Here is a 14,748-nt window from a genome sequence, read left to right on the forward strand (position 1 = left end):
AGGGGAGTCAGAAAAAAATAGGAAGATATCAATATGGGTGCTAGACTGCGTGAAAAATATATGAAGATATTAACAAAGAGATCAGTGATGAGGCGAAATATTTAAAATCAATTCATGTCTCTAATTTAGGGCCAATCCCACTGAAACCTATGAATCTCCTAAATAGTCTGAGGGAATTAAAACTTGATAGGCCTACCGATACTTTATTTCCAAATATTTGCATATAATCATTAGAATATTCTATACAATTCCTGTGACAGTTGCTGATGCTGATAGATCCTTCAGCAAAATGAAGGAAATAAAAAATGTATTCAGATAAACAATGTGTCAAGAACAACTGAGTAACCTTGGCTCCTTAGTCTGGAGAGCGATCTTGCTAGGTCTTTAAATTTTGATGATATAATTGATGTTTTTACATCAATGAAGTCAAGGAGAGTTGTTTGTTGATGTTGGACTGCAAGTTAGAAATTACAGGTGTTTAAGAATAAAGTTTTATGAATATAATATATTGTGCTAATGTTAAATTTTGCTAAAAATTTTCAACCTAATAAAATTGTATGTTTTGTGTGTATGGGGTTATCTTTTATTTATTTTGCAAATAATTATTATGGTTAGAATAACTTGTAACTTGTAATTGTTACTTTTTTCAACGGGGGTCCGAGTACAGTATTGCATAGGGGCCCATAAATTCTATCGGCGGCCCTGATCATCTGTCCTATATTCAACATTTATTTTTTATAATCCAAACTTCCCTTTAACACCCTTGGTTTTAGTTTGCTTTTGTCGCACTTGGTAGAGTTCGACATTTCTAACTTTTATGACGAAGAGCATGATCATAGGAAGAAGAATACAGAAGATAAACTTGCGAATTCTAAATGAGGCAGTAGAGCAAGTGGACAACTACAAATACTTGGGGTGTACTATAAGCAGTAACATGAGCTGCTGCCAGGAATTGAAAAGGAGTATAGCAATGAAAAAGGAAGCTTTTAATAGAAAAAGGAGGATCTTTTGCGAACCTCTGGAAAAAGAACTAAGGAAGAGACTAGTGAAGTGCTTTGTATGGAGTGTGCATCGTATGGTCAGAAACATGGACATTACGACGAAGTGAAGAGAAGAGAATAGAAGCACTTGAAATGTGGATATGGAGAAGGATGGAACGTGTGAAGTGGACAGACAGAATAAGAAACGAAGCTGTGTTGGAAAGAGTAGGTGAAGAAAGAATGATGCTGAAACTGATCAGGAAGAGAAAAAGGAATTGATTGGGTCACTGGCTAAGAAGAAACTGCCTACTGAAGGATGCACTGGAAGGAAGGGTGAACGGGAAAAGAGTTCGGGGTAAAAGAAGATATCAAATGATAGACGACTTTAAGATATATGGATCATATGAGGAAACATATAGGAAAGCAGAAAATAGGAGAGATTGGAGATAGCTGGGTTTGCAGTGAAAGACCTGTCCTTGGGCAGAACACTAAATGAAATGAAAATGATGAATTGAAAAAAAAATGTAGAACGTGACCAATATTGACAAAAACTCAGTTGCGCGTCCGCTCAGAAGATAATTCTTTAAATTAAAATAATTTTGCTTTATTAACCTCTTTGGAAATCCAATTTTAATTATTTCGATGATCCGAAAGACATCGTTCGTAGCAGTTTTTGAAATCGCACATTCCAATAGCCGTGATTATATTTTTAATCATTGCAAATACTCTCGCTTCTTATTTTATCCAGATTTGTACAGCTTCTAATTTCAGTGTTAAAATTATTGGCGCAACTATACTCCAGTTAGTAGCTCATCGACTTTCCGAGCTGGAGATCTACCTTACGTCGTGATTCAGGCTGATTTAAGCGGAATTTCAGCCAATAAGAATAGAATGGTGCTTGAGGTAAGTGACATTTTCAGTAGACTTCTTGGGGACACTCTTTCTGCTGCTATCATTTCAGTACTCTTATTAATCATAATCTTCACTTGGTGTACCGCGGGAAACACCCAAGAATAAAATATTCTTAAGCTTCGGGTCGTTACTCGTAGGCCTACTGGGTGAAAATTGTACCAAGGTGATCAGTTAAATACTCTCTATTAGATACAATTTAAACTTCAATATCCTTTCACACCTCACACGGAACTGATGTCTGATTTAAATTGTGTTATTTTATAATCAAATAAAAATGAGAGAAGAAATAATTTTACAAAAATAAAGACGCATCACTTATTAAGTATTAATTATTCCTTTATTGAAGTACACATTTTGTATTAATTACATATTTCTGTGGTGCAATTTTTAAAATAAAATATAGATATGTGCCATATTAATTCTCATTTTTTATTTACGTAAACATGATGCACAATGGTGCTAACACAAAGAAGCATCTTCGTGCACAATACATGTTATATTCGCATTGGTTTATAGTGATTTATTAAAGAACGCATTCAAGAAACATGTTAAACAAATTAATCCTTGTACCAAAAACGAATGTTCCCTGCACCAAGTAAGAGTATTTTAATTATTTGTATAGATTAGCAATTAAAGGAATTATCTTTGCACCAAAATGTATACTACCTGGACAAAAATGATCGTATTTTAATTGTTTAAATCAAGGGCGGCTCTAAGAACTGCAGAGCTGCAGAACCGCCATTTAAATGGACCTGAAAAAATTAAAAATGTAAAACGTGCTTTTATGTAATCTAGTTCATTGCTTCATTTATTTTTTCCAATCCATTCCCGTTCGATTCGAGATTTTACTGTCTGTAGGAGCCTTGAACTGCTCGATAATTTTAGCTGTAGTGTACTTTTCGGATCTGTGATCGGCAGTTCCTGAAGCTCAACGTAGGGTAGTCGGCAGCAGAAAACTGGTTTTCTTCACCGTCCCATAAGACTGCAGTAGAGCTGCAACCAAGCAGCTCTCTCCGAATATGCAAAAGAACCGCCAACACCCTCGTCTCTTTATGTCCTGCGTTAGAACACATAGGCTTCTGGACTAGTGTATATCATTACAATTCCAGATTGTTATAGTACTGTGGGTGGTGTGATGTGATTAGTCAGTGTGTCAAAGGAAATATTTTATACTAAAAATGAATGAAATGAAAACCTAATCAGCCAACCTTTTTTGAAATTAAAAGAGAAATTGCATGTTAACTTAAGAAATTAGAACGTCCTACACAAAATTTAAATATTGAAATTTCTGGAAAAAGTCGAGGAAATCATGTAGCCTACTAGTCATTTTAATACCGAAATGTGTAATGGAAACGATTGGTTTTTTTGCTGTGCTCATGAAAACGCTTTCTCCCCCACCCGTTTAGAGGTGAAAATACATGGACAAACACCGGAGTGAAGGATATTTTAGTTAATTTGACTTAAAAAAAGACTAGAAAAGCTTGTCGGGCCACATCTCCACTACGTAACTAGTTGTACTAGGCTGGAGAGGTGTAGCACACGGATGGTTGGAGTACAATTTCGGGTGCACAGTCAACTTCGAGAAGGGGCTGTAATTACACGCGTCATCCGATTTGCAATAAACAGCATGCGTTTGCTAAATACACAATTTTTCATGCAGAACTGTCAACTTTTGTAACCGCGGGCCGCTACTGGTTTAAATACAAGTGCAATTAAGAAACACGTTAAACAGAAATTTCCTTGTACAGAAAGTGGATGCTCAAATCATCGTAATATAATTACCATAGTTTTATTTTGTATTTATGAGGTTGCTATGACTGAGACATCTATTGTTAAATGTTTTTATTAATAAGAGTAGACCAAGACTGACCGAGTCAACTTCGCGCGTTAAAGCGACTATAAATAAATAAAGAGCAGGGTGAAGATAAGGTGTAAATACAGGGTAGGTGAAAAAAAAATCTGCTTACCTTATATTTTTTACACAGCAGGTTCAGGAGTTAGAGCCTAATTTGTTAATATTCGCCTAAAAATGCCTAACTCACTGTAAAGTTTCGCATTTTACTCTTACTTTTTATAATTTATACATGCATTCACTGCGAAATTTAAGGCATTTAAAAAGTGGAAAGTTTGCTTCACACCGACCATGAAACCATTGATAAAGGAAACAAAATGTTTTGAATAATTGGATCGGTGTCGGTTAGAGTTCCCGAGTAGCTCAGTGGTAGAGCGTTGGTACGTTAAACCAAAGGTCCCGGGTTCGATACCCGGCTCCGGAACAATTTTTCCCTCGAAATTATTCAAATCAACTTTACAGGGAGTTATATTTGGAAATCTTGATTTGCATAATACACTTCACTGTTCGTCAACAGAAAACCACAATTTAAGTCACACGGAGTTAGTGTGCACTCGAAGTTGGTTGCTTGACGGTTGTCAGCCCACTTTGAGGTCTGTGGATATAGAGGGAAAAATTGGATCGGTGTCGGTTAGAGTTCCCGAGTAGCTCAGTGGTAGAGCGTTGGTACGTTAAACCAAAGGTCCCGGGTTCGATACCCGGCTCCGGAACAATTTTTCCCTCGAAATTATTCAAATCAACTTTACAGGGAGTTATACCTGGAAATCTTGATTTGCATAATACACTTCACTGTTCGTCAACAGAAAACCACAATTTAAGTCACACGGAGTTAGTGTGCACTCGAAGTTGGTTGCTTGACGGTTGTCAGCCCACTTTGAGGTCTGTGGATATAGAGGGAAAAATTGGATCGGTGTCGGTTAGAGTTCCCGAGTAGCTCAGTGGTAGAGCGTTGGTACGTTAAACCAAAGGTCCCGGGTTCGATACCCGGCTCCGGAACAATTTTTCCCTCGAAATTATTCAAATCAACTTTACAGGGAGTTATACCTGGAAATCTTGATTTGCAGAATTAATTTCTTACCCTTTTGAGCGTGTTCATGCTTCTTTCGGAGGAAACGGTAGTAACAGGTATTGTCAAAACCAACTTCATAAGCCGTGATGGTTTATAGATGGTTTGAATAGCACGCGACACAGATTTATTTTTATGAAAAAAAAAGTGGTGAAAATGGTCTAATTTTCAGAAGGAAAGTAATTTGGAATGTGAAGAATTCATATAGGACGTACGTTGACTTGAAAACATATTATAAAAGGTAAAGATTAGAAAAAAATTGTTTGGGTTAGGTTTGGAAGTTTACGAAGAAGTTCATTGTTTGGCTGATCAAGATAGCGTACGGAGGATTGACATCATCGCCATCAATAGGAAAAAATCTGTAGCAGAGATCATCGACCCTACAATACGCTTTGAACAGTCCAAAGCACAACCTAAGGATGTTGATAAAGAGAAAAAAGAAATATACGAGTCAGCAATAGTCTACCTTACTTCAGTAACAAATACAACTTCCAGAATATCACAGTGACAGGTCTGCTGTTGGGGTCCCGAGGAACAGTCCCTAAATTTTTTTGTGACGCAGAAAGGGAAATATAAATTGGGGAAAGATATTCAAGACGAAATTGTCTAAAACATAATTAAATACCTACTCAGTTGCCAACTTACAAAATCACCTATATGGTAAACACTCCACATAATTGTTTAATTATATATTTGTGATTGAAAACCTGTATTTTTATCTCAAATTTTTATCTATATATTTTTTCATGTCTCCATTCATGTACTGTACAATCATTATTGCAAATTATGTGTTATTCTATGTCTATAGGCAAGCCTTGGAAGGTCAGATAGTAAAAATAAAAAAAAATAACACGTTAAATGAAGAGATAGAATACTTCAAAATGAAAGCGAAACGCACATTTCACTTCAATTAGTATGTATAAGGCATAGAAAAAATCCTAAACTAACCTAACCTGTCAGAGACCCCTATATGCAAGGCATACCAAAAGCCTAAACTAACTTAATCTAACCTGTGACAGATTCGTATATGCAAGGCATACGACAAGCCTAAAATAATTATGGGAAAAATAACATTTTTAAATTTCTATGGATGTGGGGGCTATTGATTCTGTTAGTTGATTTAATTCAATTTTCAAAAAAATTTTCAAAGTGAATAAATGAGATATGTCATAGAATGAATGCTTAGAAATGTTTCTCTGTGTCTTGTGAATGTAACAAAAAACAAAGCTTAAGAATTGAGATCTTCTACTGAAAACTTGGATTTGAAAATATTTCTAAAAAGAATAGAAAGAAAATAAAAAATCAAAAGCCAAAAACATTTGGAAGTTCAAAATTTGGATTATGCTAGTCCTTTACATACTAAACATGCTCTCAAAATTTGGTTGAAGAAAACATGATTAGGAAAAAGGTCATCATTTTTAGTGAAGTGTCTCCTTAAGAATCCAAGTAAGAGCAATAGCCAACATTTGATTTTTTCGCTTCTTATTTGAATTAAAGTAACTTCTACTTCCCCTTCTGCTTTGTATATACAAGAATGTCTTATTCTCAGTGATTTAATTCACTCTCGGAACTCAGGGCTGACAAATCCCTCAAGTCGTTATTTTTTTTTTACTAACAATCAAAGATATTTTAGTAATATCATAGTCTACTATATACATTTACGAAGCTTGAGTTGTTGAGGGTACTAGAAACAATAGACTGTGCTGGTACTATTTCGCATTGTCTGTTATGAGGTGATAGTAGCGATCCTAGTGGTTAGCAACTATCCATGGATGCATATTCCCTACGTATTGAGCTTCGTGACTGTATAATATAGTAGACTGTGCTGATATGCTGCACCCTAATTCACTTCTTTGCAGAAATCGATACAACAATAGATTTATCTTGAGTATTGTCAATCTTGGCCCATTTACTTAAAAATCTGAAGCTTCCGGCTTACTTTTTTATTTTAGTTTTCTTGTGGTTTTTTTAAAGATATCATGCTGCATACAATTTCCTTCGTACAAGGTTTCATCTCATTTGATCCAAAAATTATACAAATTCGCTCCACAAAACTGTCTGGAATATAATTTGATATTGATTTACTTTTTTCAGATTACTCTTCAAGATTAAGAAAAATTATTTTATATAGTCAAATATGAAAACAGGTAAAAATTATTATTTATTGCAGAAAAAAAGAACATTTCCCCAGAAATCATGTTTCAAGACAATCCTGATTACAAGTTTTGTTAACCATATTTTTAATTAGACTCGGAAAACATCATGCCTGTATAACAATATTTGGAAGAGTAGCATTTTTAATACAGCAATATAGTAATAAAAATAGATTGCAACATTTAGAGAAGAGCAATTGTTTGAAAAGGGCCACACAGAGTGTGCAATCTTCTAAAAATTACGACCAGCAATAGTTGACTGAAAGGCTCTATATGCAGGAATATTTGTGGACAGGTTCTCTGAACCATATACAGTTTTTTAAAATTGACAAAATGCCATTTCGGAGTTAAAAATTGATGCGTCCAGCTTGCCTTACTTTTCATTTGCGATTTGTCTCAACTGTACTATTATCAAACTTTCCCCATTTAAGTTGCTATATTTTCTGTTGTGTTGTCTTTTTATTTTCCAATATTTTAATGTAAATGCCATATCTTTCAGCGAAGTTCAACGCAAGGGTTAATTTAATAGTTTTGTGGCTAAGTTCTTTAAATATGAGGTGGCAACAGTAAAGTGGGTGTCACGGAATATAATATCCTACGATCACATTCGAAACCCACTGTATAAGTTTAATAGGCATAATATTAAAATAGTTTTAATTTGAAATATGGCAATATGTGGAAAGAGTAGGGGAGACTGTTGTACCTTTAGCATAGTGTACCTTTGAACATTTCTTGTTTTTTAATTTGTGTTGTTACCTAGAGGACTCAAACTGAAGTATATTGTAGAGAAAGCCGCTAAGTAGCTGAGGTCGTAGTTTCAGTTTGATTTACTGCAAAGTGTGAGTTCCGTGGTCAAAATAAATATTTTTAGTACCAAAAGTAAACATTTCGTTCATTGATATATGTTTTCTAACACAAAACTAGATTGTATTTGTTAGTATCTTTCAAGTATGGTGTGTTTCGTGTCATTTGATGAGTAATAATATATTTTAATTTTCATGATTTATTCGAATTTATAGTTTTGGGAGCCATACTTGTTTAAAAGTGCACCCTCTTGTACCTTTGAACACAAAACATCTTGTACCATGGAACATGTTCCAAAGTACACGATACTATCGGTTTTTGTTTTTGTTTTATTTTAAGACCATGTCACAAAGTAAGTATGGAGTTAAGAGGCCCCCAATTGATCCGGATGCCTTTAAGAAAGCTGTTGAAGCAGTTATTGCTCCTCCAGGAAATAAAATCTCAATCAGAGAAGCCTGCTCTGGTTTATGATGTCAAATATATTTTAAATATGATTGTCAGTTTATACAGCTATATTCCCACCTATATTCCATGTGTCCAACTTACAAGAGAGTATGTTTCAAGGTACATGAACCTATTGTACCTTTGAACACATTACTTATCCCTTCATTTTATTTTCTCCATCCTTAATACAGCTGTAAAACAGGAAAATACATACAGGAAGTTGTAAAGAATCTTCAGTAATTATTTCAAGCATTTTTTCATTAAAAATATCATTTTAAAAAAAAAAATAAATAAATAAATAAAATGTGAAAAGTGTTTAAAGGTACAACAGTATCCCCTAATATATATATTATAACATACAGAAGTGATTTGCTAGCAAACAAACAAGTGTTGTATAAGATTAGATTTAACGTTTAACTTTAATATAGTAACATTAATATACATAAACAAAGGGAATAAGTGTGAACATAGTGAAAGAAGAAACTAACATGACATTGTAAATGTAAGCACTCCAGCTGCTCCACTTTAGGAGGCGTCATGTTTAAAGTAAACTGTGCCATATAGATGACATTGACCTTCTCATTATAAGGTTTACTCGTTTCTTAATGATATGGTTGTTTCGCAGACAGACGAATGGATTCTTCCTTACGCTCAACTTTATTATTATTATTATTATTATTATTATTATTATTGTTATTATTATTATTACTATTTTTATTATTTAATATGCATACATAAATATCATTTGTTGTATATCAAAATAAGAAGTTACCCTTTGTTTGTAAGCAGAATTATGTGCGATAGATAAAGAAAATGTTCAAAAATGTATGTGGGAATTGAGCAAAGACGCAATACTTGCCAATTCAGATGAAGCTACCTGTAGTGATAAAAGTATTATCAGACAGGAAAAGGTTATGAAGCTTGCTTGGTGTTTTCCTAAAAGTTTAAAAAACATACGGAACTATTTCAACATCACTGTGTTTTAAATAAAAGAGCATGCATATATTTTCTACTATGGTTTCTACCTTCAGTTGGCATGTTATTAAGGCGTCAGTACATAGCTCGGCCTATGGTTTGGAGTGGATTATAGCGGTGAACTCAGAATTAACTGAAGTATGCCAGCGCGTTCAGTATCGCTCTTCAGGTAATAACATTAATATTAACAGTAATAATCAGGCTTAGGATCCGAGATAACTTAAGAATGAAGAGAAGTTAACAGTGCAACGGAGTATAGATGAAGTGGGGTGGCGCATTGAGCTTTATTTACCTGTGCGTTAGAGTATAATCCGGTTCGTGATCAGAGGTACAGTATTCTTCCGTCTCTCCCTACGAAACGAACTCAGGTCATCACAGTGTATTTCAATTCATAGTCAACATTTTTATTCGAACTAGTTGCAAATATGTACTACATTATTGTTCATTGTAATGCTAACGACTTCAATGTCTCCGAGGGACATGAAAACTTCTGACGTATGTGTCCTACTTCATTTTCCACCGTCACTAGATTTTACTATTAACAGTAGAATATAACGCAGCACATTGATGTCGTTGTTTACATTCACAGTGTGTCTGCCTACTATGTTCAAGGAACTCTATATTCAAGTTGTGCTTAGATTGGTTGCTAAAGTGTCCTGGATCCTAAGCCTGGTAATAATTATTGCAATAGTAATATTTCAAACGACATTTTCTGCAGTGCCTAACACTTCAGGTTATTAAGGAAGAATTGTAGAGAGCTGTACATGTGCATATAACCAAAGAACATGATACATTTTGGTCTTATTGAATAAGCGCCGCAAGCGAATGCAGTTACGGTAATCTGTTCAAGTTCTACGAAAGAATTGTTGATGTGTTCATATCTAAATTTTCCCTCATACGGACTAAAGTCGGATGTTTTTAAATTTGCTTGTAACACGAATGCATTAACAAAAAAACACATGCATACACTATATGCAATCCGACTACAGATTACGTATTTCCTGATACATTACCAGCAGCTCTGCTAAAGAATGCAGAAATTGCTAGTCAACATAGGAACTTTCTGATGCTCATCAGGTGGAAACACTTTTTGAAATTGGCACTTTTGTAAGTACAGTCAACTTCGAATATAGTGAACCTCTGCGGACTTGCATATTTCGTTCACTATATCCGAGGTTAACTAAATCCGAAGTGTCTCTCCCCTAACCTTAAATGACAGGAATGAATGAAATCGTGAACAAGAAAATATAAAATATTATACAGTAATTAAAATATTTCATTTTTGTGGAGTGGATTACACTGTATACTCTTACTCACAGTTGATTTACTTAAACTATGCTGTCGACCCACGTCCGCTTGCCAATGTCACTTATAATATTCGCGTTATCTTCCAAAGAAACACTTTACGCTTCTACATTTTTATACACTATATTCACTGTTGGAACACTAGAAACAGATCGATCAGGTAGAAATGACAAACGCTGTTATGGTGTGACTGCGTACTCAGCCTTGGAATTTCCCGGGTCACTGTGGAAACTGGGAGGGAGTTTGAAAGCCATCGGAATCTTACCTTCATTTATGCTCTGGACATAATGGACTTAATAAAAGAAGGCAATTTCATTTTCTATTGTTTCGATGCTATCCGTCATAATGTAAATGTTCCTGAGCAGAAAAGGAAACCCTTTGACGGTGGAGGATTAGAAATAACAGTAGAGTAGTGTGCCTGAGAAGAGAATGGCAACCCTTCGACGGTGTAGTAAGGCAAGGTCGTCATGCGTTGCCTAGATTTACAGATTTAGACGTCCAAGAAGAGTCCACACCTGTGAAGTAACGGTTAGGGCGTCTGTCCGCGAAACCAGGTGGCCCGGATTCGATTCCCGGTCGGGGCAAGTTACTTGGTTGAGGTTTTTCCGGAGTTATCCCTCAACCCATTATGAGCAAATGCTGGGTAACTTTCGGTGCTGGATCTCGGACTCATTTCACCATCTAATTCAGACGCTAAATAACCTAAGTTGTTGATAAAGCGTCATAAAATAACCTACTTTTAAAAAGTCCAAGAAGAAGATGACAGTACTGGACAGGATATAAAGACGGAACAGGCAGGAATACCTAATACCCGAGTGAAGAAGAAGAAGAAGAAGAAGAAGAAGAAGAAGCTTTGTAATTTCCTTCGTATTTTAACCCCGAAAGTGTATTAGTGATTTACGGACATGGTGTACCTCTCTATAAAACATTATAGCAGCTTTCAGCACTCAAAATGAATATATTATATTGTTTCTATTAGATAAAAAGCAAAAGAACAAAATTAATGAATAAAATATTATTTCAACATTAAATGACTTCTTATACATTACCGGTACTTAATCATTTTGAAATATGCTGAAGGCCTACATTGTTACTTGACTCCTTGACTCCTTCAAGAAAGGCAAATTGAAACCTTAGACTCAGCACCCGTCTCAATACTGGTATAAAATTGTTCAGGAACGTCCATGAATACACCGACAGTAATCAAATAATCGCACTTCGGAAGTTTAAATTATGACCAAAGGAATGATCGATTTTGTAATTTTCTTCATTCAGAAGTAAAAATAAAGGTTAATGTATAATGTAGGCTACGACAACATGTTGCTTACAGCTTATAAGCAGCAATGACAGAAATTACAGAAAATATGTCACAGTTATAATCACAATTATGAACTTAGGAATCCGAAAGAGATTTAGATGAATAATTATTCGATTGTTACATTACTTTAGAATAATTATGCAAAAACAGAGGGATTAGCAAATGCAAGATATAATAAAATTGAATCATTAAATATGGAAAGAAGGCAATTCCAAAATGTATGTATTTTTTTAATTTTAATTGGTTATTTAACGACGCTGTATCAACTACTAGGTTATTTAGCGTCGATGAGATTGGTGATAGCGAGATGATATTTGGCGAGACGAGGACGAGGATTCGCCATAGATTACCTTGTATTCACATTACGGTTGGGGAAAACCTCGAAAAAAACCAAACCAGGTAATCAGCCCAAGCGGGAATCGAACCCGAACGCAACTTCAGACCGGCAGATAAGCGCCTTAACCGACTGAGCCACGCGGGTGGCTTGTATGTAAGTAAGTATGTATGTATGTATGTATGTATGTATGTATGTATGTATGTATGTATGCATGTATGTATGTATGTATGTATGTAATGTATGTATGTATTTACACTGCAAGTGGGCAAGCACCCGGTGGCAGTACTACAAACAATATAAACAATACACAAAATTACAACACACAATACAATTATACAATACACAATACAATTAGAATACACAATACAATTATACACAATAATTACAATTAATAATACATAAAATAACCTAATTAATAAATGAACCTAATTTTACATTACAACCTACATAAGTAGGCCTATAGGCCCTACATAAGTTTCACATTGATACTGATAATAATCTTACACTTTACTCTCATCTCACTCAATGTACTGGCACTTAACATATGTCACTGACACTATATAACACATTTCACTGGCACTATAAATTATTACTGATGGAAGCTATTCGCTGCACTGTAAAACCATAACTTCACTGACTCACCACGCTTCACTGATACAACAGTTCAAATAAGACAAACAATTTAAATAAGACAAATAATTACAAATAAGACAAACAATTCAAATAAGACAAACAATTTCAAATAAGACAAACAAATTTTCAGGAGAAGATTATTTTTGACTTAAGGTTTATAAAGAGACAACCTCGTAGTGTCAAATTGATAATTCTTTCTTCTCTCGATAGTTTTAATGATCAATTAAAAAATCTTTAACATTGCCTCAAGTATTGAATTAAGAAATCTGTGACCTAATTCTGAGCGCAAAATGTTACCTACAATTACGATTATCGTGTGTGGAGTTGGATTATTTTGACAAGGCAAATGTGTTTTAGGTGGACGTCGTGGGGTTCTTCTAATTAGGAATTGCTGTCTTGTATCATGTATGCTACTGTAATAGGCAAAATAATGGAATTTAAAAAAGGGAATATGATGGTTTTTTTCATTAGAAATGGGTGTCTGGCATCTTGGATTATATAATATTTACCCGTGGCATTATAGCCCATTAAGGGCCCACAGCGACCAGCCAGCTACTGGCCTCACGTTCACATGCCGCAGCAGAGGTGGACGATCACATCCAGCCAGAATAGAGAACTTAACTTACAAACGGTTTTTAGAAAATCCAGAGATTCATTGCCGCCTTCGGTCCCTATCCTGAGCAAGATTATAATACAGTATCTACCATCATATCCTACTTTCCTCAAATTCATTTTAATATTATCCTCCCATCTACGTCTCGGCCTCTCCGAAGATCTTTTTTCCTCAGGTCTTCCAACTGACACACTATATGTATTTCTGGCGCTTCACCCATACGTGCTAGATGCCCTGCCCATCTCAAACATGTGGATTTAATGTTCCTACTTATGTTAGGTGAAGATTACATACAATCTTTGCAGTTCTGCGTTGTGTAACTTTCTCCATTCTCCTGTAACTTCATCGCTCTTAGCGCCAAATATTTTTCTACGCACCTTATTCTCGAACATCCTTAACCATACAGAACAACTGATGATATAACGGTTTTATAAATTCTAACTTTCAAGTTTTTTTAAAACAACTGTATGGCAGAAGCTCCTCAACCTAATAATAATAGGCATTTCCCATATTATTTTATTTTTAATTTAATTTCCTCTTGAGTGTCATTTACATTAGTTACTGATGTTCCAAGGTATTTCAATTTTTCCACCTTTTCAAAGGATAAATTTCGAATTTTTATACTTCCGTTTCGTACTATGTTCTGGTCACGAAACATAATCATATACCCTACTTTATCTTTTTGAGATTTACTTCCAAACCTTATCTCCCTATTTGCTTGAAGTAAAATTGCCGTGTCTTTTCTAATAGCTTGTAGATCTTTTCCTAACATATTACGCCATTCGCATAAACAAGCAGCTGATGTTATTCATTTAATTCCGAACCCTCTTCGTGTTCCCGGACTTTCCTAACAAAAAATTTTAATATAAAAATGTGAATTTTGTTCATTTCCATATTGGATGATTCAATTGAGTTTGAAAGAATATTTCTGCGGTAATATTACAAATAGTACAAATAACGTAACAGAGAGTATTGAGTAGTTTATAGAATTTAAAATTAATTTCCACGTTTTCTTCTTTTCAGACCTGGACTCAAGTGGGACTAGGCAGTGGGGCGATTTCGCGATGGAAGATCGGCCAGTACTACTGGTAGTCGGGCAACAGGCTTGCCTGTCAGTCTTCCAGCAGGGCTACCGGTCAGGCGTCGGTCATCTGGCTGGACACCCGAGCGTCTAGCTGGTTGCCCAGTAGGACACACGAGCGTCTAGCTGGTTGCCCAGTAGGGGGACGGGGCAACTCATCACCCAGCCGGACAACAGGGACGACCGTGCGGCGACCAGTCTGCCAGCCGGGGGAATGCAGGCCTTCAGTATGCTGGCTGTAACCACCTCTGAAGCTCCAGGTGGCAGCTGTAAGC

This window comes from Periplaneta americana, chromosome 13 (assembly GCF_040183065.1).
Source record: "Periplaneta americana isolate PAMFEO1 chromosome 13, P.americana_PAMFEO1_priV1, whole genome shotgun sequence".
In the NCBI taxonomy this organism is placed as follows: Eukaryota; Metazoa; Arthropoda; class Insecta; order Blattodea; family Blattidae; genus Periplaneta; species Periplaneta americana.